This window comes from Adiantum capillus-veneris, chromosome 13 (genome assembly GCF_014529385.1).
Source record: "Adiantum capillus-veneris isolate H3 chromosome 13, ASM1452938v2, whole genome shotgun sequence".
Taxonomy (NCBI): Eukaryota; Viridiplantae; Streptophyta; class Polypodiopsida; order Polypodiales; family Pteridaceae; genus Adiantum; species Adiantum capillus-veneris.
Window position 1 is genome coordinate 61,581,444 of NC_140943.1, and position 21,744 is coordinate 61,603,187.

Consider the following 21,744-nt stretch of genomic DNA (forward strand, 5'->3'; position numbering starts at 1 on the left):
CTACTGGAAATTGACAGTTTTAGGGATTCCGAGGGCATAGAGTGACCAAACGGAGGGCTGTAAAGCACGGCACGACCCTCTGACCGATACGCTCAATTCGAGCTATCACACGGCCCATTCCACGACACGCTCTAAAAAATCTAGCAAAAAAAACAAACAAAAAACACGCTAAAAACTAGTCACAAGGCCTCCTAGAGCAGCTTTTTGACACCTTAGGGTATCAGAAGCACATGCACTTACGCTCTGGGCGGGTGCTAGAACACGAGCATATTGAGGGTGCCTCTGTTCATACGGATACCCATTACCCATCCACGATAAGCTCTAGACCCTCAGCGGGGACACAAGGTAGCACCACCCAAGACCCTAAAATAGCCGCTAGTGATTCCTCCTCCGACTCAGAAATCATGGAAGCATACCCTACCCAAAACACTGAGAGAGAAGGCCATGCACCTCCCGAAGCTCCACAGCCTAGTACTAGTATGTTTAGCCGTTTCATGGAAACATTAGGTAGAGCTACTCGCTCGGAACCTGATGCAAATGAAGCACACGAAGGGGGTGGGGAAGTGGAATCTCCTTTCACATCGCACGTGGACCCCACACCCCCAAAGAGTGTCCATGTGGATATCCTACCAACTTCTTACCAAGAAGGCCCTGTTGAGCTGCCTCCTTCAGAAGTTCCCTCTAGAGTACCGTTGCTGACAAGTAAAACCACGGGGAGCAACATTGCTTCTACCTCACAAGAAACCATTAACACGTCGACTCTAGAAGGATTGTTCATTAATGATCATTGGACATACAACCTCCACACTGAGGTGTTGACGGATCTACACTCTGGCCACGCCTACCATGTAGGATGGATAGAGATTGTACAATCCACCTCTAGTGCCACGAGCATCGGAGATCAACAGAAAATGATCTGTAATGTTATCCATGGCATTATTCAATTAGAAAGGCAAAACCGAGGGGTAAATATACTCTCAACTGGCCCCATGAGATTTCTGGATACGAGTAAGGCTCAACAGCCTACTCTATCACAAATGGAGACTCCTCTAATGAGCCCCATGGACCCATCTTACGTCATTTCACCTGGGGTCTCTATGCAATCTGAGCCTCCGAGCGAAAACTTTAGCTTCCCTAACTTGGCTCAACCCTCTATTAAGGAAAACACAGTGCTCACTCCAGGGATAAGCCTGACAGAGAATGTACCGATGACATCTACGGTTAGCGCAGTGCCACTACCTAGTGTCGTAGTACCTAATATGGGGCCTCGACCGTATGTGCCTCTAGCCCCTTATGCACACATGGCCCCCACACCTCCAATTGTACCACTTGCTTATGCTCCTCGAGTGCCGCTCCCTAGCCCTTATCCGAGTGGACCTATGCCCGGTTATGTTCCATATCCTGCATCATCTACACATATGCCAAGACCGGCACCCGTTCCTCTCCCACATATGATTCCAAGAGTACCTCCACCGGCCCTGCCTCCTCACATAGGTGACTTGGCAGCGTTTGCTCAAACCATAGGTCGATCTATCGCGGAAAATATGCGTCATGCATCTGATAGAGAGCCTAGAAGTAAGGCAGTACAAATTGCCAAACTCACGCAAAAATTCAATGGGGACGAAGATGCTAGAAAACACATTGAAGTGTTTGAACAAGTATGTGATTCCTTAGGGGAACGCAACGAACTACATAAGTGCAATGCCTTAAGCTTGACATTAAGTGGGAAGGCTGGAGATTGGTATAGAACCCTAAGGGTGGACGAGAAAACAATCTACCCTACCCTTCGAAGGTTGTTTCTAAAGGAGTACATACGAGAAGGTGTGCTTTGGGGTGTAGCATCTCAGCTACAGAAGGCCGAACGTAAGGAAGGAGAGTCAGTAAGGGACTTCATTAGTCGTCTAAAGCACTTAAACTCTCGTTGCCCTGTAAATGAGCGCTTCAACAATAACCAACTGCTTGATCGATTCATTCGAGGGTTGAGGAATGAAGGAATCTATAATGGACTAGTGATTAGAGGTATCACAACCTGGGAAGATGTCACTGCCAATGCAATCCAATTAGAGGACAACTTGATGATAGCAGGCATGAGGGTGTCTACTGACACGAGATCCACTAGCTCACAAGCCATTGAGTATGAACCCATGACTGCAAAGCCCATTGCCAATGAGCCAAAGGTATTTGAGACATTCTTGACAGACCTCACCAAGGCAATCCAAGAGTCTCTTAAGGATAATCGACCCCCTCAAAATAGTCACATGTATCCAAGAAGGGAGCAACAATGGTGTTCCATTTGCTTAGGTCCACATAGCACTAGTGAGTGCCCTACGTTTAGAGTAAAATTTAATGGAACTTGCAACGCATGTGGTAGGTATGGTCACCAAGCTAAGGATTGTTTAATGATCAAACATATGATGGCAAATAGACCACCTGTAGCCTGGACGGATGCACCTCGAGCTCCTGTATTGATGCCTACTCCACTTGTTGAGCAACTACCGCAACACATGGTCCCTAGATCTCAAAATGTTGTACAAGCTACACCGTTACCACCTCCTATGCTAGGACCGCAGCCCCCGCATCCAAGAGTCGCCCCTATGAACCAAGTGGGTTGCGAGCCATCAAATGCTTATGCAGATGGCTGTGAGGAGGAAATAGACACTAGTATTGCCTACGGACTTGATACATTGGAGGAATGTCCTATATACTACATGGAAGATTGTTGGGGACAAGTCAAGCCGGTTTATCAAGCTGCTGCTCTCGCATCCAGAGGTCAAAATATCAACACCCAGGCTAGGAGGCCACCTCTTCAATGCTACGAGTGTGGTGGACCACATCGAGTAGCGGAGTGCCCTATTAGGCTACAAAAGAATGCTGCACAGATGCAAGTGAATCAAGGGAGCACGTCTGCAATGCCAATACTCACATGTAATCGTTGTGGCATAGATCACTTGATTGCCCAATGCCCCTATAACTCAAATGCGCCTAAAATCACACCCCTAAATTTGGTCAAAATTGCTAGTGTGACGTCGCCAATACCACCCGTTGCACCCGCTTATGCGATTACACGGTCCATGCTTCAAGGGCCAAGCCATATCCTCGAAGAGAGAGATACCGCGTCAGGTATCCAAGCAAAGAAAAAGAAGACACGAAGGAAGAAGTCGCAGAATACAGAAAATTCAAAGCCAAGTTCCAAAACAAACATAGGAACAGGAGATGACCCCGTGTATATGAATGACCTCGAGGATGATTCAGATTCAGTCGAGACAATGGAGACTAGAACCAATACCACAAAGGGAAAGAACGACAAGGAAAACCGTAACATGGGACCAAATGAAAACTGAATGAGAGAAAACCATAAAGAGCCTCTGAAAACACCACAAGTGTTTCCAAATCCAATCCAAGACCCCCAAGATAAACCGCAGGGGCAAAAAGGGAAGAATCGTAAAAAGAAGATTGGGACGTACCCAAACCCAGTAGACGAGATTAAGCAGGTGAAACATCTAAGAGGTTTAGTGGAGGAGACTCAAAGGAAACTAGAACCAGAACCCATGCATATCAAAATTCATGACACAGTGTTTCCCACGCAAGTTCATCCACCCCACATGAACCATAGACCGTTAGCCATATCTAGTATCATCCAAGAAGGGAGTGAGGACAGGACATCAGAAAGTGAGCATACACCCTTCTTGTTGGAAAGGATGTTTAATGAAGGAATACCTGATCCCATTGAGGAATATGAGATTCCATCCTCACCAGTTCCTAGTCAAGGACCTACACCTTGCAAAACGCCAATGAATGTTGCCAAACTAGTGGACTTCATGTCTTCTGAGGTCCGAACCACGATCATAGCAAAGCTGTATGGAGATCCTGAGTTATTCCTTGCACTTCGAGCATTCCTTAACGGAGAGCTACGAACGGGATTACCGCAGTTTGCGCAACCAAATAGGCCTGACTCGATTATGATTGATGAGGAAAATCATGTGCAATCACTTGACTTAGATGGACACGAGTCTGTGATCGAGGTACCCATTAACGAATTAGGGCAGTATTTTGAAGGCGACGAGTCTAATGCGACCCTACCCATCACTACCAAGGGATTAACTATAAAGGGAATTCTTGATGGTGGTGCGGGAGTTAGCATCGTTACAAAATATTGTTGGGAATCCATGGGAAAACCCCGCCTCAGTGTTACTAACATTGTGGTAAAGATGGCAAATGGTACCATAGCCAAACCTATGGGGATGCTCAAGGATCTTAAGATGAAAGTTCTAGGACACAAGGTACGACATACGTTCATTGTAATGGATTTCTCTAAACACCTTATGTCATATGAAATGATTTTAGGACGACCATTCATGAGGGAAGCACAAATGGTTCATGATTGGTCTAAAAATCATGTCTATTTGCAATTCCAAGACTTTGTCCTTAGAGTGGATTTGGTGACTGGTAAGGTACACCCCTTAGGGAGTAAAACCATTATTGATCATCGCTCTGACACCACAGTTCACTCGGCCCCACTACAATATTGTTACACTTGTAAGAAGGATACAGACATTGGCAAAGATTCTCCTTATATGGATGTCCTACCTGGGATGACTGAGTCGGACAATGTAGACTGGGTCCACCTAGCATCAACCATAGACACGTGGGGAAATAGGGGGACGACCTGGGTAACACCTGAGGGGGATGAAATTCCTGTACCCTTAAATATGCTACAAGCAATGCATATCGCTTCTGACAAGACTCATCCTAATGTAACGAAGAAAACATACAAGTGGGTCCCTAAAGCTTCCTTAGTGACCATAACTAGTGCTAAAAAGCAGAAGCCTTGTAAGAAACGTACCACTCGCTCCAAGAAAAGTAAGAAAATGTTGCGATGGATCCCTAAACGACTATTGGAAGCCCAAGGCTACTATCAAGGAAATGATCAAATCTGGGTGCCAAAACGTAGATTGTGCTCTTACCTATCACCTGACCCAAGTGAGCCCAATCCCATAGCTCCAAAACGAATCAATGATCGTGAAAAGAAAAAAATCACAGAATGCTACACACCCGCTCCCGAGCTAGTTTGGGTACCAAAGAAAGAACGATTTGTTCCACCTAGCTCAGGAAGGGGGGAGTCCCATGAAGCTTTTAGCTCCTCATGTAATACATCCATAGAGGTAAAAGCTTCTACACCGCCTCCATCTATAGTAGTGGACCTCCATGAAGCTACAAAAGAATCCACACCTCCCAGTGTTCAAGAATCACCTAATGAACCACTTCAAGTTCGATCCTGGGAGAGTACCTTACCACCCTTGCAGCTTGACAAGGCACCTAGGGTAATAACAAACTACTGGCAAAAATCCTAACCTATTACCAACTGAAACAATTGGTTTCAAAGGGTGACAAGCTCATTTCAAATGGTATGATCTACCCAAGGAAGGGGGGAGTGTTTGCTGACAGTCATCATTCATTTGTTTCCCTCTCAACCTTTTTCCCTGACCTCTTAATCTCCGATCTTAGGGAATGTACAATAAATCTTTATACTCACAAAAAAAAAAAAAAAGAGCAAGAGCAATTAGCAAACGAGTATGCACATTAAAGTCAAAACATTGACTCAGACCTACACATGTCACATCTGGTACAGTGAAACAGAAACCTATGCCATAAAAAACCTTTGATCCTCATCACTTGAGTGATGGAGGGTAGGTAAGATTAGTACGATAGGAGTGTTTCTGTTTTAGAGTTGAGAGATTAGCAAAGTTCTCTTTTCCCATTGATGTTCCTCCTAGAGGTATTGTTTGTGTTTCATAGTGTGTACAGGAGCGTGTTGCTATTGATAGGATTTGGACCTTCATAGAACCTTCAAATCAAGCGCGACCATCAACACAAACAGGTGTTTCTTATCCATTAGCATTGCCCTTATCTTTTTGCATCCATGTTTGTTTGCTTTGATTGTGATTGGTAGCATAATATTCAGCGCATTGGCTTAGTATCCAACATTTAATTCAATGTAATGTTTTGTCATAATCACTTGTCTAGGCTTAAAAATCAAGCAGTCCGACTAAGCTAGTTTGACCAAGCTAGGTATTAGAAATCTTCTCTTAATACCATGGGGAATGCCTTCCTAATAAGCAATGGTTACTTAGGTTCTTAATCCGATTTAGGCAGCATTGTATGAAATGTACTAGGGCTTTCTAGTGGGCTTAACCCTATCGACCTTTAGCTTAAGTATTATAAAGGGAGTTTACTAATGTGATGAGCCTGGGGAGAGTAACAGTGTTATATGGCCCCCCAAAGTTACAAAATTAAAATGCTGAAAATGAACAAACAAAAAATCAAAGTGCCACAATGTAAAATCTTACGCTGGAAGAGAAATCTCAGCTTGATTTGGTACTTCACTCACATGTATAGCCTATGGTACTAGAGCCCTAGAGGTTCCTAGTGTGGGCGCTTTTCCTTGAAAAGCAAAAAACCCAAGGCATACAAAATAAGCACACACATCAAATTGAATCACTGTGAAAAGACTTTGGGGGGTCAAAGAAAAAGTAATCAGTCAGGCGATGATTTCATGAGAAATTCCTTTTATGGTAGCTTAACTACAAGGTTTTCTAGATATAGCCTCTAGTCAGCCCTTGAACATGAATACTTGGCTCTCGCGATTAAACAACTTAATTGACCACAGAAAGTTAAGAAGCTTACCCATGGTATTAATACTTGATCTCTAGTGCCTTTTGACCGTCAAATTAGTGACCCCAGACTTGTTTAATTTTCTACCTTTACATCTGTTTATGCATTTGATTACATTGCAATTTAATGTTCATTGCTACCAAATTGTTTGAAATTCTTTTACCAATCAATGTGTCTACCTAAAACTGCATATGTTTTTTAAGAGAATGCAATTACTGTGCCAATGTTGTTTGATTTTGCAGTGACTGAAGAAGGCTAAGGACATTCATCTCAAATGCTCTTCCACCTCGACGAACCAGCTTCAACTCAATAGCTTCCGATGACGGAATCTACATCAGGAAGGGGGGCATGTTAACCCTCACGGCTCACGGACACCCCATCACCTACGATGGACGCGTATTATGTATTTGGTAGAGTCAGGTACCGGGCTTGTCGGACCAATAGGGAAAGGTAGAGTGATCGCCGATGAGAGGCGCACTTTAACTTGGACATTCAAGGGATTAGTTGGTTAAGCATGGGCGCCCAAGTGTGAATGGGGTGAGCTCCTATAAAAGCCAACTAAACCTAATTTTTACTCATTCTCTCATTTGTGCAATTGAAGAGTGCTCTTGCTCCATCTCCATCTTCTTCTTTTTCACCTCCTTGTGTGTGTGTGTGTGTGTGTGAGAGAGAGAGAGAGAGAGAGAGAGAGGGAGAGTGTGTGTGCGATCGAGCATTACGAAGGCACGACGGCGGCGAAGCGGTTGAGCGCGGCACGACTGCAGCTTCTTCTTCATCGCGGCGAGGAATCCACCACGAAGGCGAGCGTAGAGCAGTGAGTGACACACCCTTTGTTTTCTTGAGCTTGCTAGTTTAGGCTTGTTGTGTGCTTGGAGCCGTTTGTGGCTCGCATACGGTGTATTGGCAAGTCCCTTGCTTCGACAGTGCGGCAAGGAGCGCACATACACAAACACTAGTACCAGCTACAATGTATTATAATAACCAAATCAGGTACTTCCCTTCAAAGCAAAAGAAGATGAGAGAAACAGATGGAGTGGCGAGGCATGTACAACCTCCACCTCTTGTGTTTCAATTTGAAGAAAGAAGGTATGAGATGGAAGAAAGGACATTACGGTTCATTGTGAATAGAGGCTTAACTAGGTCAGAGCCTGTTTACAGCCAAGAGGAAATGCTAGAAGAAGATCCTCAACCAGATTGTCACAAAAGTTGTGACAACCACTTGTTCAAACAATGTCCTCTGACGGATATCACACAAGTAAATGCCTATTGTCTTGATTGTGGCATCACTCACTTGATCCCCGATGACTGTCCAAAAAACCCAAACCGAGTCAAAAAGATCACAATAAATGTCTCAAGGATTGTTCAACTACCCAATAACTCAAAAAATGAAAACATCGTACCAGTTTAATTGGTTACAAGTCCGCAAGCTCAAAAAGAAGCCGAGGAGAAGCAAGAGACATAAAAAAGGGAAACTGACGCGAGTCCAAAGATGGGTGAACCAAATATCAATGCTCCTAGTCAAAAAATCAAGAGCAAATGGAATATTTGGAAAAAAACTAGAAAGGCTAGGATGAAAGCACATAGGGAACGAGAGAAAAAATCCCCACTGAGAAGCTTACCAAAGCTGAAGAGAAGATAAGACAACATGAGGAAATGGTTACACCTTCTCTTACAAAGATGTTTAGCCTCCAAAATAACCATCCACAAATGAGAAACCAATAAGTGCTAGTTCAGGAGGATCAGTGCTGATCAAGAAGGTTAATGAGCCATTAGATGCCCTCCTAAAAGCCTAGTAAACACGGCTAAGAAAAACCCAAACCCAAGAACACATGTGAATGACATATCCATATGAGGAACTAGAAAAGGACATGCTTGAAATGTGCAAGAAAATGATTCAAAACGCCCAAGCCTTACTAGAACCACAAGTTGGAAAACCTGAGGGTGTAATCCTTGTCCCACCTACACCAGTAATCCCACCAAGCTAGGAACAAAAAGAGTAAGATTCCAGTCACGAGCACGGACCAAAGATTAAAGACCTTGCATTAGAGCCAAGGACAGTGCTGAATACCACGGATAACTCTTCCAAGGGATTTCACATAGCTATACCTAACAGCTGTTAAGAAATAGATAGTCTTGACAAATGGTGGAAACAAGTCAGAGAGGCCAATGAAGCAAGTGAGGTAAGCAGACAAGTAAACCAAATCGGTGATGGAAGAGGAGTATCTCTTCCACCAATAGAGGAATTTGATACTGGATCTCAAATGAATCTAGAAGTGGAATCATATTGGGGAGATAAAGGATCTGTACAGTCTATGGATAGTCAACCCCATTCGCTAAGAACACTACCATCCTATATGGGAGAGTACAAGGCCAAGTCAGATGTTATTGCAGTCCCATAACAGAGATTGTCTCCCAACAAGATCATTGATTCAAAAGGGTTGATAGACATTTTGTTGACACCAGTAACTTGTACGATAATGTTAGCCAAGTTTCTCAGAATAGGATAAACATGTGGGCTACTGTGGAAAAATGCCTAGAGAAATTTGATGTTAAAAAACCAATGACTCAAATTGAGGAAGGGATCAAAGATCTGGAAATGCCTCAGCTAAACACTAGGCCAGTGACATTAAATAAGGTAGGTGAGTACTATGAGAGAGAAGATGGGAACATCACTCCTCCTATGGAATTCCAAGGTGTAAAAAACATGGCAATCCTTGACAGTGGAGTCGGTTTTCCCATTGCAACAAAATAGATCTGGAAAAAATGGGGAAACCAGTAATGAGGGCAATTAGGATGAAACTGCATTTTGCATACAGACACATGGAAAGGCCCATAAGACTGCTAGAAAAAGCAATTTTTACTTGTTGTGCATTGAATATGAGAAAACCTAAGCTATTGTTGACTTTGGCAAGAAGAACAATTATGATATCATTTTAGGAAGACCATTCATGCGATAATTGAAAATGGTCCATGACTGGGGTTATGATTATATCTACCTGAGACATATGGAAACCACGACAAGGAAAAATCTGAAGGACCATAATTATAAGGATGTGACAAGAACACTTATGAAGGAGGTTGATTCCACTAATGTAGCAGGATCAAAAGTTACAACATGGTTGGGTAATCCTAAAGAATTGTGGATGTGTGGAGCTTTGCAATGTGGAAGTTTAAAGCAAGAGGAAGGTATCCTAGAAAGGGAAATTGAAGATAACTTGGAATATATCCCAGAACCCTTTCCTAAGGAAGCATTAGAGACACTTGAATGGGAACACATCTTGGCTACTCTAGATGTGTGCGCTATTCAAGACGATCCACCAATGAAGTTTTATGATGAAAAGGGCTATGTTTTCGTTCCTTGCTTTGCAGTGAGTGTGATCCAAGAAAACCAAGACAAAGAAGAAGACAAGGTCTACAACTCTGCAGAAAACTTGGAGCTTCAAGTGTTATGGAATTGATATTTTGATGTTTTATGCAGCTGACAGGTGGAAAAGTCCAAGGGTTATACGAAAGGATAATATATTTTAAGTGCACTTTATGATCCATGGCCAATTATTTCCCCAATTATTGTCTGGCCGGTCAATATGTATTCATTTGAGCATTCACTAATCTATAAATAAATACGTGCAAGAGGAAAATGCTCACTCTTGCACGGGGGGAGATTTCACCTTGTCTATTCTTCTCCCATCTCCTCTCTTATCTCTCATTGTGCTGGTGTAGCACTCCACTCTAGGGGTGCATATGCACCTGCTCTTCTACTCTCTCTCTCTCTCTCTCTCTCTCTCTCTCTCTCTCTCTCTCTCTCTCTCTCTCTCTCTCTCTCTCTCTCTCTCTCTCTCGCTCTATGTCTCTCTATGTTGCGTATGGCGTGGAATATGTGCGAAGATGGTTGACAAGTATTAAATTTTGTTGATTTATGGCTTGCAATATTTTGTTTTCTCTATTTTGTAGGGCCACCACATTCTCCTTTTGTAGCAGTGGTTTCAGAGCATTGGATACGATCCTAGCTTGGTATGCAAGCATGGATACAGAGAGCTTCACAATCAATCTATCAAAGCTAAGCGTGTTTTATCATTGTATTGGTAATTTTTGTTTCCTTTTACTTTGATATTTCCTCTTCACTAAGAGGCAAGGTGTTTTTTTCTGAGAAATTCATAGCTAGACTAAGTGAATTATATAGCAAAGAAAAAAAAATCACTTTTGATGGGTGAAAAACTAGCTATATTTGAGTTGGCACAACAACGAGAATTCAGTTGCATTTATGGTTATATGAAAGCAATACATGTATAGTAGAGAAGAAGCAATAGGATTAAGAGTTGATGAAGAATAACTATGAGTATATGCAGGCAGTAATTGAGGGGGTATACATTGGCACACGATGGATTTTGTTTTAACTTCACAAAAATAATCTTGATAGTCATTGATTGTCCAAATGAGTTTTGGTTGGGAATTTGTCTTGACAAGTTCCAAGTGTCCTTCGTGGTCTTTCCCATTGTGCAATACCACAGGGAAAGGTAGGGATTGGCCATGCCACTTCTAAAAAACCTTTATAAAAAAAAAGCTTGAAACTCTTGTTGTTGTAGGAACAATCCCATAGATAACAAGCCATCACATAAGTCTCATTGATGGTTTACAAAAATGTAAACCACACCCTCGTAACAATGCACAACAGCAACAACAGTAGCGTGAACAACGTCATTACCGCCGCCTCTGCTCAGCCGCCTCCAGCACGCTGTGGATCGGATGGTGTGTCGCCCACCCTAAAAAGTTGATTTGACTCCGGCTTGGCATGCAAGGGTTGCAACTACTCTACAGTCATCAGGTCTAACTCGCTCTTGCATGCAACACATATTTCTCTTGCCTTTGCACCAGTGGCTACCATGCACACCCATAAAGGAGTGAACCTAGTGAGTTTGATAGTTTATGACTAGGTCTTCCCTGCCTTGCCATGCATGGGGTGCCGGTTTTCTACTGGCCAGAAACATTAGGAAAAATATGAACCCCAAAAGGGCCTTGTAAGGATCCCTAATCTTAAGGAATTAAAGCTGAAAATGTGTGTGGTTTAGGAGACAAGGCCATTGAATGAGGAATTCTCATAGGCTTTTTTTTAGGCTATCATAGGCTTTTTGTAGGTTGAAATAGAGGCTAAGGAGGGAGGATAGGTACATTCTCTCTCTACCCAAAAGAGTGGTGGTCCTTATGACAATAACTACCCTCCCCCCCTTTCTTTTGTCACATCATCAAGGGCGTCCATAGCCTCAATCCAAAAAAACACTTTTTTATTAAAATTTTAAAAAAAAACCTCACTTTTACTGAAAACTTCTCCCCGACCTATATATACTCAAAAATCAATTTTCTCTCTCAAAATCTCATAGCTAGACTTGCAAAATATGAAACTTCCCACCTTTTTTTATTTTCCTCCAAAATCACTCCTCTCTCTCTCACTCCTCTCTGTCTCTTCTCTCTCCTACTTTTCAGCACACACACTTCCTCCTTCCCTCTCTTTGTTGCATGTCCACTCCATAGCTTTGCTGCAACGCTTCCCCCCATGGCTCTCCACTCCATAGCTTCCTCCTTCCCTCTCTTTGTTGCAGGTCCATTCCATAGCTTTGATGCAGCTCTCCCCCCCATGTCTCTCCACTCCATGGCCATCCTCTCCACTCCGCAACTCTCATGAAGCTCCCCATCCCATACCTTTTCACTCTGTCCTCTACTGCAGCTCTCCACTCTTTCTTGAGGCCAGCTTTATTCCCCTTTCCATGCAGCTAGGTGACACATTACAAACCTCCCATCCACAACAATATTTTCAAGTTTGGAAACAGTTTCTCTACATGTTCAGTTGCCAAAGGACTTTGCACCCTCAAAGCATCATTACTTGCAAATTGCACAACAACACCGTGCTGCAGGTCACACCAATGTGAACCTTTGGGTGCATGGTTGCCTCTACCCTAATGATCCATCCATCAATGTGTACCCAACATTTAATATCCTTGCTTCATTCTTACAATATGTAGGTAGAGGGGAGAAAGGTCTTCTTGGATACTACAAGCAATTGTCGGCTATTGGAGCTGATAGTGCACAATGGTCTTTGCATCATTGTCAACTTCTTTCCCATACCACTAGTGGATTGCGCGAAAGGATCTTTCATGCAGAGGAGGAAGTGGAAACTCTTAAGCTATAGGTGGAAGAGAAGGATTCTAAGATTGTGAAGCTTGAAGATAAGATCCTGCATCTTAAAAAGACTCCCTTAGATGCAAGGGAACGTAGGAGGAGCTTCAATGCCATAGAGACTTTAGCCCCCAAAGGTGGTGCTAGAAAAAAAAGGGTTACAGCTACAAGGTACATTTTGCTACGCTCCAATCTGTGTTTATGTGGTAATGTTTTTGTCCATTCTTGTAGGAATTTTATCCAAGAGTTGTGTGGTGGCCACAGCCAGCAGGATCACATCCATTTGTTAAAGTTTGTGGCTCAAGAAATTGAATGTCGTAGACCTTTTACGAGCACCAAATGCAGAACATTTAAACAATGTTGTGACAAAGGAGGTAATGCAAAAGTTTTCAAATCTTGTGAGTTATATTGATGTACATAAGGCTTGTGAGATGAAGTTGGAATTAGTACAAGGGATACATTGCCTTATATGGTATCCGTAAGGATGCTTTAAGGGAAAGAGGAATTACTGAGAATGTTTTTCCTATACCGCTTAAGGTCAATCTCGCTAAGAAGGCCTCGAACAAAGACGTGTACTTTTGAATAGGAGGCTATTTGCACATAGAGGAGATAATACCTTCATCCATCTTTACCAAGCAGTCCAAAGGAGTTAAGAGACGTACCAATGCAAGTGTAGGTGCATATAGAGTTGACAAGGGATTTCCTTACTCAATGTCAAATAATATTTTTATTGATTTGAGAAGGCTTCAAATGGCAATGATTCATTTTTATGGTGTACCACTTAATGGTGAAGCTGCAGTAATGTAGTCTTTTTTTTTTAATTATGGTTTTCCTTATGTTATTCTGGACATTTTTTAGTGCTAGGCTCAAAGTTGGTGTTCGTGCTCAAACTAGATGAGTGTTAGATTGTGAAGAAATGAAGATTATAAAGGATAAGTATTACTCTGATGAACGAGGCATTATTTCATGCAAAACATACATCTATGAACGAGGATTGTGCACCATCTTTTAGTGTGCAATCAGAGAAAGAAATTTGGTGGCTTGGTGCTATTGAGGTTTCCAAGGGGACCCATGGAGTGCTTGCTGGATTTTTTAACGCATTCTGTGGATAACAAATGTCATTAAGGCACAACTAACTGGGGAAAAACTCCAAGTAGATGGCATAGGGGAGTTTGAAGTTGACTGGCACTTAGGTGGTGATTTGAAAACAATCAAGTGCATTCTAGGGTGCAAACAAGGGGCAGGAGCTCTGTATCCTTGTCCATTTTGCATTAAGGGCTATAAGGGGAATGCGCGCAAGATCGCAATGGTCAACTAAATAGAGGAAGATGACAATTCACAAATTACGTGGGATCATTGGTTCTACGATGTCCTATGCTGTAGGAGCCCAATCGTGCCCCAAAAGATAGTGAATGGAACCCTATAATTAACTTCCCTCTCAAAAATGTGCATTTTTGCACACTTCATGCTTTTATGTGCATCTTTGGTCGTTTAGTAAAGCTTCATATTGATTTGCATTTACAATGAAGCCTGTGGAGAGGTTGTTTGATGCTATCTCAAAAGTGGAAGGGCTCTTAAATTCAATAGGTTGTCATGGGACCAACACCTCCATTGTAAGGTCTCTGACCCGATCAAAAAGAGCACCCTTGTACCATGAAATGAATATAATGGAATAAGTTACTATTTTTAGCAGTTTTCCAAATTCTGTCAGTGCCATGATGTTAAGAATGTTTTAAAGCTTCGAAATGTGAATTAAAATAATTTTTGTAAAAAATTTTCAAAAATAGCAAGTTTTTGGTCTTGATCGTCTCGAAAAACTGCACCCGTACCCCAAATTTGAAAAAAAATGCATTTTCGGACCCCGAGGGCTGCTAAATATGGCAGGTACTCAAGCCAGTACGTCTTAATTAGAGCTTCGTATAGAAATTTTCGGCATCAAAATCCAACTCGTATGACCTGTTTTAGCCTAGAACCAAATTTCCTAAAAATTGTCCGGGGAGGTACCGGGGGCCCGAGGCTGTATGGGAACAGGTTCCAGCCCACTCCATACCAGATTTAGCAGCTAGGGGGCGCCCTCTTGCCTTGTGGGAGTCCTGGGGAAGCTGCCAAGCCAGTAACTTAGTCTCAGAACCAGTTAACCAAGCCAACCTGACACTTGGTGGGTAGGGAACTGGACTTGCCATGCTTAACTGGAGAAGCTCCCAGATGCATTTAGCAACCCAGGTCAATTTTTAGCTTGTAGGAGCCTATTTAAAGACCTGCACACACACACACACACACACACACACACACACACACACACACACACACACACACACACAGTGCATACACACACACCTACACACACTGGGAAGGTGTTGTCGGTTCACACACCTTTTGAAGGAGAAGCAAGGTGTTGCCGAATTCTCGTCTCAAGAAGCTCGATTAGATCAAAAAATCGAGAAGATTATCAGCCCTTAATCACGGTAACCACGGTTTAATTAATGCTTTTTGCAAATTCTTTCCATTACCATCTAAATTCCTCGTCTATTATGCTTATTCCTAATCGTAATTCTCTATAATTACTCTCTAAATTCTCTTTAACCATATTCTATTATGTAATCATCATTCCATAGCTGAATTATCATTCATTCATCATTCTCGATTAATGATTAGTGTATAATTATTAGAATTTTCTCTCTCTAGGCGGCATAGAAATTAGTCGATAAGCTAGTAATTGTGTAGATTTAAGAGAATCACTTTTTCTATCACCCATTAGTACTGTAACTAAATTAAATTCATTTCCTTTATGCATTAAGGTGTAATTAAGGAAAAATTAATCTGTTATTAAGTCTCTACGAGTTGACTTTCCTCACACATATGCATAAGATAAATCTGCATCGTCTAGTTGCTAGGAAAGAGATTAATCATACTTAATTCATCTCTCTGGTAATTCCATTAGTGAAATCCTATTATTCTTAATCATGTAAGCCGAGTAATTATCATTTAGAGCCGGTTCCCATAGGATTATGTGTCATCCATAATGATTACTATATGGAAAATTCTAAACCTCGCATATAGGAGGGATTAATTTATGTTGCTAATCTACCTATTGAATTGTTATGACACTTGCGAACCTTAGTTCTTTCTCCGAGCTAATCATTTAAAGTAGTGAGAAATGGTCCCGGTTAAGAGAACTCGCTTCGGTGGTGCCCATGACCGCGAGGCGGGAACCAGCAATGTCAACAGGAAGGGAAAAGCTCCCATGGAGGAACAAATACCGGCCATCTCACGGGCCATCGACGAAGATATGGAAGAGGTAGGTCATATTTTCATTCAAGTTGTTTTAAGTTAACATTGCATACGTTAGTTAGGAACGCACATATCCCCAAACATGTTGGAGAAATCCAACGGAAACCGCGGCATTGAATTCAGTGTACATTGAGTCTAAAGTAGGAAGGTAATGATTGACGGGTATGTTGTTTGCAAGAGGAAAGAATGTCTGCTAGGGAAAATTTAGCTCGACATGTTCATTTTACTTCCAATTTTGAATCAGTCCTGACCCCCCTACTGATCACAGGGGGCAGAGTTCCTCGTTGAAGGGCTCTTGAATCCACGACTTGCTTTTATGCGGTGGATACCCACGACTTGCTTTCTATGCGGTGGGAACCCACGTCTTGCTTTCTATGCGGTGGGAGTGTCCATGACGTGCTTTCTATGCGGTGGACATACCTAGTTGTATGGGCAGCTAGGCGACAACGGGAGGAGTTAACTCTCGCTGGAGGGGGGATGTTGTACCTCCAGAACATTGGAATTTTTATGAATAAGTTTGAGTAGAATTTTTACTAGAATTCTGTCTTGGTGTTGTTTGCAATACTGGTTCAAGGGCTGTTTTAACGAACAATGTGATTCGGAATTAAACAAGGAATCTTTATGTTGAACAACCTTTGTGGTAGTAATTAGGTCACACAAGGAAGTGTGAGTGTGGGGGTGGAAAGTGGGGGCTTGGCTCTGGCTGCCAATGCCTACGAGATGGGTGGTCCCGATTGGTCGGGAACTCTCTGTCCCCATAGTGCTTACTCGATATTAGTAATGCTCATTGCCCCTAGAGTGGGGAATTCTCAAGAGTACGTGCCTCTGAAACATGGGGGAAAAGGCACTCGAGGCTTCTCTCCTCTTGGAAGGTGGGTCTTAGGATCCCTAGATAGCTCAAATACGCTTCCCCTACGAGGTGGAGCTAGATCTCCCTGCTAGTAGGCTCAAACTCGACTCACTTTGTGATGAGAGATCGTCCGCTAGTCGAACCCCGAACCGTTTTGTTTGCTTCCGCAATAGATCTAGTGGCCACTAGGTTCACCATCAGATCCACCGTTGATACGGTGGGGTGGGGACCTCACACCTCGTATCAGAGCCTATGTTAGGCTGGGAAATATAGTCGTACTGTTTGAATATTTAAATAAGGAACTGAAAGTATATAGGTAATTGATCCGAATCCCTTGCATTGGTGTTGCAGAAAGACCCCGTGCTCGAATATCGGAAGCTCCAAGTGTTTGAGCTTATTTATGAGCAAGCTCGAAGATCCCTAGTTTACCAGTTCACGCGAGATGTCATGGAGATACTGTTGAAGGCTTATACGCCACACTCCACTCGCATTGATAGAGGATGGGAACTTGATTGGACATTTCCAGGAGGGGTTTACTACATCAACACTCGGAAGCTAGGATGCCTGGCTACCGATTTAAAGAAGATACGTTGGGGAGAAGAGTTGAGAGTAATAGAGATATTCTACTTGGTGCCTACTCGATTGGACCAGACTGTTTCAGACAACTCCAATCAAACCATCAACGACTGGCTCTTGGAGAAGGTCACCAATGTGATCCTAGCAAACAGAGTCAAAACCTTTGGATTATTGAAAGCGGAACTCCAGCTTGATATCTTAGTTTATTATCCACTCAAGAATGAGTATAGAAACTATTACATGAATGAAGTAGTGCATCATGTCAATACCATCTCCTAGGCGTATTTTATACGCAATCCATAAAGCCATGTAATAAGCTGATCATCAGTTATCCTAAACCTTGAGGGGTTTCAATTGTAATAAATTTTCATCAATAAAGTGCTTTTTGTCTCTGAACCTCCGTCTCTTGATAAAGTAGAATCTTGAATTTTATTTAAAGTCTCGTGTCTATTTTGAAATCTAGGTAATGTATCAAGAATTCGTATAATCCATGTAGGTACCGCCTGTTGCTCTGTACTCGGCAACGCAAGAGAAAAAGCTCCTCCTTAAGCAAGCCCAACCTCCGATCTTTAAGGGCGAGGGGGAAAATGTGGAGAGAGATGCGGAAGTATGGATGGAAGCCATGGACGATTACTTTGAAGCTGTGGGGACCCAACCCGTAAATCAGACTATGCTTGCGATGTTCCGCTTGACTGGCGATGTCAAGATATGGTGGAAGCAACATAGCAGGGACATGGATATTAAGGGATCTTCCCAGTCCTGGAAGACATTAAAGCTGCGATAATGGGGCGTTATTTACCGCCTGCCTATAGAACTTTGAGGATGAATGAATTCTTTTCACTTTGGCAGTTGAACTCATCTGTCGAAGAATACTATGCAAAGTTTGTCACTCTTCTGAGATATGCTCCTAAGATGACCTTGGAACAATAGGTGGCAAGGTTCTGCCAAGGACTAATCGATCCCCTGAATACTCGGTTGGAAGCTCTCAGGCCGTCAACACTACAGGATGCCTTGTTGAGGGCCAAACCTCTAGCTCTCGACGTACAAAGGGCTAATCAGAACAGGAGGAATCATTGGGCAAAGACGGCAAGGACCACTGCTTGGGATAACAGACCAGCCAACCAAGCATATAACCAGCGCCCTATTGTGGCTACCACCACAACCATGGAGTTCCCTAATGTCCGATGCTATGGGTGTGGCGACCATGGACATTACAGATCCAATTGCCCCAGGAACATTTAGGAAATCAATGCCAATGCCATACCCTTGAATACCCGTGGGCGTGGCCAAGCTAATGGAAGAGGAGGACGAGGAAGGATGTACAGAGGGCGAGGGCGTGGATCTACCGCCAGAGTGAATGCCGCAGTGGTACAACCAATTGTGGGCGACGAAGCAGTGGAGAGAGCAACCCTACATGCTGCAATTGACAATCCCAATGGTTGCGAGCAATACATATTCATTCATACACCAGGATCTCTCAGAGGTGAACAAGTTAACTTCCTTATAGATTGTGGTAGTACTCTTTCATTTCTTTCACCCAGATGCATGAGGAAGCTAAAGCTAGATAAGTATCCAACAAGCAAGCTAGTTGTAGAGTTAGCAAACGGCATGGAGGTAATATCTCAGCATTCTGCTGGAAAAATCGACTTTGATCTAGGAGGACACCCAACTTCTGCCCAATTTTGAACCCTACCCTTAGGATTCTTTGATGGGATACTAGGGATGGACTAGCTAAAGAAAAATAGGGCCCACATACATTGTGCACAAGGAAATTTTACCTTTACAGATAACTTGGGTAATGAAGCCTTAATCTAGGGGGAAAATGGGAGACCTAGGGCTACTCTAGTTAAGGCCAACAGACTTTTGAAGGGACTAAGGAAGGGTCAGCAAATTTATACGGTTAAACTCAACAAGGTGGACCAATCAGATACCTCACTTCGACCAAACTGGTTGAGGGAGTATGATGATGTGTTCCCCGAAGACCTTACGAATCTTCCACCACACAGAGAGGTAGATCATGAGATTGAGACTATCCCTGGGTGTGAACTTATCTCAAAAAGACCTTATAAAATGTCACTTCCGAAGGCCATCGAACTCAAGGAACAACTTAGGCAACTCATTGAGCAAGGATTCATTCCACCCAGTACTTCTCCTTGGGGTGCTCCAATTTTTTTCAGAAGAAGAAGGATGGGACCTTAAGGCTATGCATAGACTACCGGGGACTGAACCAGGTAATTGTCAAGAACAAGTATCCAATTCCAAGGATTGATGAACTTTTGGACAGACTCCATGGCGCCAAAATGTTTACAAAGATATATCTAAGGTCAGGATATTACCAAATCAGGATCAAGGAATCGGATATTCCAAAGACAGCTTTCAATACTAGGTATGGGCACTACGAGTTCACAGTAATGTCTTTTGGTCTAACAAATGCTCCTGTAAGGTTCAATCAAATTATGCAGGATATTTTCAGACCTTACCTGGATGATTTTGTCTTGGTTTTCTTTGATGACATTTTGATTTACTCTAAGAACGAGGCAGATCACGAAGAACATGTTCGCAAAGTACTTGAGAACGAGGCAGATCACGAAGAACATGTTCGCAAAGTACTTGATCTTCTTCGAGAACACCAACTTTACGCTAAAGAGAGCAAGTGCACTTTTTGCTCACCGAAAGTCAACTAACTTGGATTTGTCATATCGGCTGAGGGGATTTCAGTGGACCCAGACAAGGTCAAGGACATCGTTGATTGGCCTCAACCATCCACCTTCAGTGAAGTAAGAGGATTTCTTGGAATAACGGGATGGTACAGGATTTTTGTCAAGGACTATGCACGTATTGCTGCACCTTTGACGGAACTCCTAAAGAAGGGAATGAGGATCGAATGGAAGACCAAGCACGAGTCTAGCTTTGCTAAACTAAAAGAGTTCTTGGTCTCAACTCCTATTTTAAAGCTTCCAGATTTCAGTAAGGAATTTGAAGTAGCGACCGACGCTAGCAAATTTGCTCTAGGCGAAGTTCTTACTCAAGAAGGAAGACCAGTGGCGTATACTTCGCGAAAGCTGAGAGATCATGAAAAGAATTATCCTACTCACGATTTGGAACTTTTAGCAGTTATTCATGCGCTGAAGTTATGGAGACATTATCTTCTCGGACGCAAGTTTCAGCTGGTGACAGACCACAAGAGCTTAAAATGGATGTTTACTCAAACCTATTCTCAATATGTGACAACGACGATGGATAGAGCCATTACAGGAATATGACCTTGACATAAAGTATAGACCAAGGAAGGAAAATGCAGTTGCAGATGGTCTTAGCCAAAAATCTTTTCTCGGAGCTATCTCTATTACAAATAACCCTATCTGGGATAGAATCAAAGAAGCATCCTCGGTAGATCCAGAGTACCAACGTATAGTATCACTGGTTCAACAAAATAAGATGCCTGAAGCTAAAGATTACTCTCTTATGGGGGGATGTCTTTTCTAAAGACATAGACTCTGTGTACCCAAAGACCCAACTCCAAAGAAGGCTATTCTGTACGAAGCACATGATAGCCCTACATCCGGACATCCAGGCTATGCTAAGACTCTTCATGCTGTCAGGAGAAGTTATTTTTGGTCTAGAATGAAAGGGGACATACTTCGCTATGTGAGGCAATGTCTTTCTTGTCAGCGGATAAAGGCCGGAAGAATCAAGTTACCAGGGCAACTTCAACCTCTTGACATACCCCGGATGAAATGGGAATGCATCAGTATGGATTTTGTTAGAGGATTACCTTCTACAGGAGGTTATGATTCCGTTTTCGTGGTTGTTGATATGCTCACAAAAGTGGCTCATCTAATACCCGTAAATACAACCTTTACTGCCTCAGATGTTAGCCGGGTATTCATCAAGGAGATTTTTAGGTTACATGGTCTACCCAAGCGTATCGTCAGTGATAGAGATGCCAAGTTTACATCAAAATTTTGGACTTCTCTTTTCCAATCTATTGGGTCACAATTAGCCTTCAGTACAGCGTATCATCCACAGACATATGGGCAAACTGAAAGAGTTAATCAAGTCATCGAGGACATTCTCAGAGCCTATTGTTCACAAGAGCCAAAGAAGTGGTTACAATATCTACCTTTGGTGGAGTATGCTTATAATTCTTTCGAACACAGAAGCATTGGAATGTCACCTTTCAAAGC